Below are 7,790 nucleotides of genomic sequence, written 5' to 3'. Positions count from 1 at the left end.
AACATGGTGACCCCTCCTATCACCAAAGTCAAAAACAGGGTGACCCCCCCATGAATCCACCCCCCCCCCCCCAGGCTGAAGAAACTGACCAGTCCCTAAGCCTTTGGCAGAATCAAGAAAATGTATAAAATATGCTTATACATGTACATAAACATTGTCCTGTATTGAGTTGTCAATGCTGCTGGTATTGTCATGTGTCTGTCAGGCTCTGATCTGATTGATACCAGGCCCTAAATGCAAGGTAGCCTCAATATGCATTTCCTTTGATGCATGTGTTTTTCCATATGCAGTTTCACTTCTTTCTCTATCCCATGGCAAGAGTCTCCGAATAAAGGCACCACCGTTGCAACTTCTGTCATGTTCGCTATCCTCAGAAGAAACACACACAACTATCAAAATGTCTTCAGCTTGATGCTAGTCCTTGGATAGCCCAGATTGTATGTATTTCAGTTCCTGAAAATAATGATACACAGAAAAATCATCAGGACTGTACATCATCAATTTTGTTTGTTTTTGTTTAAATCCGTGTATTTATAGACATTTGATAATTCATTTTAAAGTACTTCACTAGACAAGAATGGTTAAAAGTTGATATGTATGCAAGAAATTTGATTTCTGAATTTCACTGAAATGTTGATTCACTATACATTGGAGACTATGAGAAAACTATGAATAATTCACAAACACAATTAGACTGAAAGATTCCGTTGCATGCGAGCATTCCGGTGCATTGCGACCTACCTGGTAAAGGGTCGCAGGTCGCAGTGCGCCGGAGCGCCCGCACACGACGAATCTTTTAGTCTTAAACACAATCGGTGCTTTCTGAGGTGTTTGACCAGTTCGTGTACACTCTAAAATAGGAGACATTTGCTGAAGTCATGACCTTTTGTATTGGCCAATGGCAGAAGGGAATTTCTCATGAATATTTAAATTTGTAAAAGCGGAAGTGAACGTACGATTTTGCGGGAACGAACCCATTGGCAACTTTCGGCGGGTTTTTTAACCGCAGTTGACAGATATTCGGTGTCTTTCGAATGAAAATATCTCCAAAATGGTCTACACTTTAAAATGGCAGCTTTGGAGGGTGGTACGTGCGAGATTTTTCTCGTTACATCATTTTGAAGTTAGTCATTGAAATACGCAAATCGCCATCACACTTTCCCGCGATTTTAACGTTGACAGTCGACTAATTTTTGCGGGCGTTTTACGATCGTAGTTCTAGCTTACTTAGTTATTTCTTATATCATTCGTAGGGGCAGAAAACCAGCTTTCTAATAATGCCTAACACTTGGGTCCCACGGATAGGTGCGCAACGGTGCGCGGTTTTGAAAACGGGAAGCATTGTTGATCGCAGGTCGCCTGACTAGTAATGCAGCCGTAAGCCCTGCGTACAGGTCTGTTTTCCCGGCGTTATATCGAACTGTGGACGAAGACATGAAATGACTGGCCATCCGATGGTTACATCAATTGTGCGTCCTCAGCTAAAAACGTCTAGAAGACCATATGAAAGTGTCTTCCGTCCATGGCATGAACTTTACGATGTTTAAGTTCCATGATTCTGTTGCTGCGACTCTGTTGTTTTCCTCGATAGGCGGAAGCGAGCAGTCGCGATATGCGCATGTGTCAGACCACAGACTACGTCTCAACGTTGGCGGCGGTGTTCCGCATGACGTTTTCGACACGGTGATTGGTTCATTTTAGTCACATGGGCGTTTTTGGGATATATTTTGAACGTCTCCTATTTTAGAGTGTACACGAACTGTTGACAATTGATACAAATGTATTTGATTAAATTACGGTGTTTGAAGGTTCAGATGTGGACAACAGTTTTGATATTTGAATTTCAACTAAACCTATTTCACTTTTCATGGTACTAGTTGTCTACAGGTCACTTAAATATTTTCCCTGACAAAAGTTGCTATATCTCTAATACGTAAGTAATAGAAATTGTTCATGGCCCTCCATGAGCTCGATTTACAATAAGACAAGGCTCAGAGTTTCAACAGCAAGATGTTCATGTGACAGATAATTATACTTTTGTTTAGATTTACAGTTAAATGACTACCAAGAGTGAAATCATGCGAATCATTTTATCTCCCAGAATATTTTTGAACACTAAAACTTCTTTTTAACAGGACAACTACTTATAATAAGAAAATTGACTGACCCAAATGCTGTTTGAAAAATACACGACCTCCCTTTGCAATTTTCAAATTTAAGGTGAACCGCATCCCCCTTCAAATTGTGCTGGCTTACCCCCGGCTGTAATAACTGAATGCTCCCTTATTGACTAAACTGGTCATCTATGTACTGTTGTACATCAAACTGACATGTTTATGCCTAAATATACAAATATGAAGACCAAAATGTTTTTCACTGATTCATTGCCTATGTTATTGACTAAATATTCCTGTTTTTGTTAAGAGAGACTGTAAAATCATTGTACCTCCCAGACACATGGAGTATGGTCGTGCTTCCAATAATAATTTTGCAAAACATGTCATCAATTATGCGCTTTAGCGAATGGTCAATTATGCGCTTTAGCAAATGGACCAAGTCTTTGTACGTTGGCCGAGAAACTAATACAGTAGGATCTATAGGTGTTAGATATTACATCTGTCAAATTAGGATGGAATATTGAAGATAGAAATATTTTTGTATCATGCAGCCTTGACCTACAGAGCCTTGTAACATATACATATATTGAACTAAAAAGAGGGCATGTTATGCTGGGAATCACCCACATCAAAGATTGAAGTGACTGTGTATGTGTGTCAGTAATAGTACGGATTAAAAGTTAATCTTTCGGTACTTGATCTAGAAGTCATCACTGATGACATACATGGAGTCCCCGCTGGATTATGTCATTTGAATTACGGTGATTGAATAACAATAACATACTTGCTAGATTCATTACAGGGGAGAGCGGTGAATTTGTTAAATGTTTGGAAATCACATGCTAGTGATCTGTTGGGGGTCATGTTTGTGTATTTGGGACAGTACAATTACGCAAAAATATACATTATGCTACAATTTTTGAAAAAAAGCAATGGTTTTCTTGCACACTGTATGTTGTTCAGAAAATAGTTTCATTCAATTTTAGTAAAAGATAAAATATGGTTTTTGAGCATGTCATGTAATCTGGAACATGTTATCAGAACAGAAGCTTGTTTCATCTTTCATTACACAATTTGCAACAGACTCTGCAACCTCAGTTTTTCTTGTGATATTGTTTCAAAGTTTTGTTTCCTAGACAAGGTTCATAAATTACACTTCATGGATTCATTAAAGTATTTTGGCCAGTGTCGGGAGACAGTGTTAAAAGAACATTTCCTTGGTTTGACTATGCAATTATTGTATGTCATGTACATTTGTGTTTTGGAACTCATGGAAGAGCCCCTGAAGTTGTTTCAACACTATGCTCTTCTATAATAATTTCCGGGTTTACATATTTCATTGTGATTTCAAAATTTGACATGGGCTAAGCTGCATCACTATCTATTACATTTGTATCTTCAAAAGAAGATTATAAAGGCAGATTTTGTCGCTTATGGCTGTTAGGTGACCTGCAAATATAACCAAACATCAAAGTTCAGCTAAGTAAAATTGTCGTACATGTGTCATGATGGTTCTGCTTAACCAGGTTCATGTACTATAATTCACCAACACTGGTGCTTTGGTTAACTTGCCCTTCAAAGTTCTTACTTTAGACTAAAAACTTATCAGTGCAGACTTTGTAGTACATACCTCTCATATTGTTCCCAGTTGTTGGCATGCCTTTTTGTGTGACTGTCATTTATTTGGGCACTACACTTTCCCTATTTGTTCAACGCCTAATAAATACATGTGCCTCCAGGGGACCTGCAACTTGCAGAAATATAAAAAAAAGAGTTAAAAATCCTACTGAGAAAAATCAAATTGTCTCAAACACAGATGATGAATCACATTTCAAGTCACAATAATGACGATGAATAACCATATTAATCTGACAGTCCATCGACACATATTCGAATCAGAAATATATCAAGCATTTTCATGGCCTGCAAAGGCTCAATATAATTGGATTCACACTGCACTATGCATTCCTGCAGTATCTCAGAGCTTGTAGACTGTCAGACCATTGATGAAAAATTGACTCTTTTTTACATCGATGGTCATATAAATATCCAAAATGTGCATCATAGCATGTTGAAATATATCCAAATTTCTATTTCAGCATAAATAGAAATAATTTAGAAAGTTAAAAATGAATTGAAATGATGCGAAATAAAATGACATATCATGTTTAGGTAAGATTAGAATTAATCTCATGTTCACTTAAAGCCCCGACTAGCTGTATCTTCTAGCATTTTTTATTTTTATATTCAAGCCGAAATAAGTTTGTGAGAATGCACTGATTTTGGTGATGTATACACTTATTATTAACTACCCACTGGGACTGTACATGCAACTTTGGCCAAGATAAAGATTGCAATGTGATTAAATATTTGCCAAAACATTAAATCCCACCGTGCATACGAGCAAAAACCCTGGATAATGTGCATATCTGCACTGAAATCTTCACATAAACTGCACAGAGCATTGTGCAATTCGTGCTATAAGATATTGAATGGCCTTACTTCACTGTTTGATGCACCACTCAGGACGCAACATTCTCTGAATGGTTTGGTCACACAGAGTTCACGCAAATGCATGTAGTTCATTCATTCGCGCAGTGAAGTTGGGCTCCCCAAAGGTCATAACCTCATTTCGGGAGATAACATCTACGGCGTTTTTCCTCATCATAACGCTTATGTTTAGATCTTTTGTCAGAAACTCGTTCCATTCATCACATCGAGTCGTCAATTCTCAGACGATCCCACTCACGCTGGCCCTCGTGGCACCATCGTAAATCATCACAACGTCGTTTCTCAGAGTTACACAATGCCCATCGTCGTAAACTACGTACCTCTTTACGGCAAAAGCCTTGCTTGATTTTTGCGTAGGTCTGCGGAGCGGAAATTACGCTCTGGCTCGTGAAAATGCACAATGCCTTGTTTGCGTTAGTGGAAATATTACCGTAAAATACTCATATTTACAGCGATCACTCCACAAACTATCTGCCTACAATGTTCATCTACCTCGTGAGGCCGCATAAATGATTTTGAAGTACTGCAGGGTCGATCGCCGATAAGCAATGTGATCAGGTTTTGCAATCTTTTACTTAATTTGTTGGGGCGGAGCAGTCAGCATTCAACAAAGAAATACTGTTTACGTCAAATTTTAAGCGACTTTTTTAATTGGACGATAAAACAATTTCAAGTTGATCATCAAAAAATTGCAACATTGTGTGAGTCGGCAAGTGAATCCCAGAAGAACGTCACAATTGTATCTAAAATAAGTCAGTGATTGACATTTATTTTGTGTGAACGACAACACAAATTGGGCGACACGTACACAAACCGCAACTTAGGTTCGCGTTGATTGCGGCAGAAGTTGTTTAAACAACTTGTCCGGCGGGCAACCAGAATTTATTTTTGACTTGCCCGAATGGAAATTTCACTTGTCCCGGGCATCAGGCGATAGGAATTATCAAGCCCTGATCATTAATACATACTGTGACTCACTGGTCATACAAAATTTGGTAGGGATAATCTTTTTCTTGCTAACACTTTTTGAAGGGTCATTATTTTCCATGGATTTAAAATGGCACTTTTGCTGATCCCTGGAATTACCTTTGTTCTAGTATGTAAGAGGACTATGGAGGGGTGATAGCTTATTGTTTTCCATTGAAATTGTAATCTGTGTGTAAATTTTCCGAGGAGACAATCTGGTGCCAACACAGGCCTTTAAAAACACCAACCAACCCCCCCCCCACCCTTAATTTTTGTCCGGTCCCTGACATGAATTAACAGTCATCCCGGGGTGCATACATGTACCACTAAAAGTCACATTTAGCATAAAGTGACCTTGAAATTCGATGTTCATTGAAATTATCAGGAATATCGATGATTTAAAACAAACAAACGTTAAATACTTTGCCGGATACAGACATTGCTGAACACGTTTATAAAAGAAGGAGTAGACGTATCTTAGAGTTGAAGTTAGACACAATTGGGCTGGTTAAAAATAAGACAGCAGCTATACATAAGCTTACCTGGTATAGAGCCGACTCAGCGACGATCGAGGGCTTGAAGTGTGTGTCGACCTGTCGCTGGTGCGGAAAAGAGGTACTCTCTTCCGTTTTGGCGAGTTTCGTCTAGCCGCTTGTCGGACACTGGCACTAGATTCAAACGTACCGCATAGTCGTCGAGATGGTCCAGGAATTCAAGGGTAGACTCTTTAGCAGACATTCCTGAACACCGACGGGACATGTCAGTAGAAGCTAAAATATCGACAACTGAAGATTCTTGACGCCACGATCACGGGGTAGGAATGGTACGATCATGGAGGTAGTAGAGACTACATGGTACGATGTACAGATGTAAGCCACGCCACGCCACGCCATTATCGTAACATGCATGGCGTCTTCTGAGTATGACTCCTTAAGTGCTCAAATATTCACGAAATGAACTTTGCAAAGAATTTGATTATAACTATCATTTTTTACTCAATCTTGAAGAAAATGTTATTTTTTTGCTCTCGTTAGACAAAAATATTGCTAACAGAACCATATTTTCGTGTTTCGCCAGATAAAGATACATCATTGTACACATTGACCCCCTAGCATCATGCTTCAGTCCAGCCTCTCTGCATGTACAAAGCAGCTTACGCATTTTTTATCTTCATGAATATTCCGTGTTATATAACCAGTGCACTGAGCCGGATATTTGGCGAGATCTTTTTCAAGATGGTAAAAAATAGCAGCTATTTGGCCTAATTAAAACTTTGGGAAATAATCGTGTGTGAGTCATATGAAGTAGGCCTATAGGCCTATTGCTATTGCTTGTATTTTGAGGACGGTTTTGAAGAATTCATTCGTTTTTTGTTGCATGTGATTTCCTATTTAACTATTTTAAATAAACGATATCTCTTCTATGATCTTGCTTGGTAGATATGTGTTTGCGTGTGTATGTTAGACGGGTTGAACTGTGCAAAATGGCCAGTATAACATTGATATTAACATTGATACTGCATCTGCAGATACAGCCAATCGTGCATCTTGTAAACAATTTCTTTATTGTAGGGCCTACATACAACATTCTTACTGTTGCAATAGCCAGATTTGGATTCATGTCAACACCAACAATGTACACGCCGGCTATGCTCATAGGTAGTATGGAGGGAATTGAGAATAATACAGCACATGAAAGAAAAATAAATTGAAAGAAAGAACTGCAGTACAATATTTCATCCTCATTTGACCGATGTCGTATCCTAACCTACTGAAATTAGTTTCTGACGAACATGCAAGGACGTGTATCATTCACCAATTCAAGGTGGTGCAATATGTTTTGCGACTTTGCAGAAATATTGTAGTTCTGACGATGTTCTCCATGTCAGCTTACGTATATAGGAGATATACCGGTATCTTTCCGAACGATAATGTGGATACACACAGCGAGGTCTACGCAAAAAGGTGATGAATCAATTGAATAAAAAACGGTTTTTGGAGATCATATCTGTTTATTTCATCAATTCTGAACATGGTTTGAAATCGGTCTCATACAATAACTACCAACCTGTACTGACGGGCCTGGAAAAGCGAAATTCTAGCACTTTTTTTATGAAATCCATCATCGTATATCATCGGGTCACGGTCGCAAAATTGAAGCTAGCAACAGTAGCAATGCCGGTAAACAGCCTTGACT

General features: G+C 38.7%; 1 long non-coding RNA gene across 2 annotated transcripts; it reads right to left on the bottom strand.

Annotated features, from left to right (window-relative positions):
- Positions 1-246: 246 nt before the first annotated feature.
- LOC139127428 (uncharacterized) lies at positions 247-6,481 on the bottom strand. 2 transcript variants are annotated; one of them, XR_011551000.1, is made up of 3 exons: positions 6,137-6,481; positions 3,748-3,867; positions 247-453 (listed from the first exon to the last, which is right to left on the bottom strand). It is a non-coding gene; the product is annotated as an uncharacterized lncRNA (long non-coding RNA). The 2 variants fall into 2 exon arrangements; XR_011551001.1 differs by having other exon boundaries at positions 3,748-3,861; positions 6,137-6,480.
- Between the last annotated feature and the right edge of the window lie 1,309 nt (positions 6,482-7,790).

This window comes from Ptychodera flava, unplaced genomic scaffold (genome assembly GCF_041260155.1).
Source record: "Ptychodera flava strain L36383 unplaced genomic scaffold, AS_Pfla_20210202 Scaffold_31__1_contigs__length_3010019_pilon, whole genome shotgun sequence".
Classification (NCBI taxonomy): Eukaryota; Metazoa; Hemichordata; class Enteropneusta; family Ptychoderidae; genus Ptychodera; species Ptychodera flava.
This window is presented reverse-complemented; position numbering and strand designations above follow the sequence as displayed.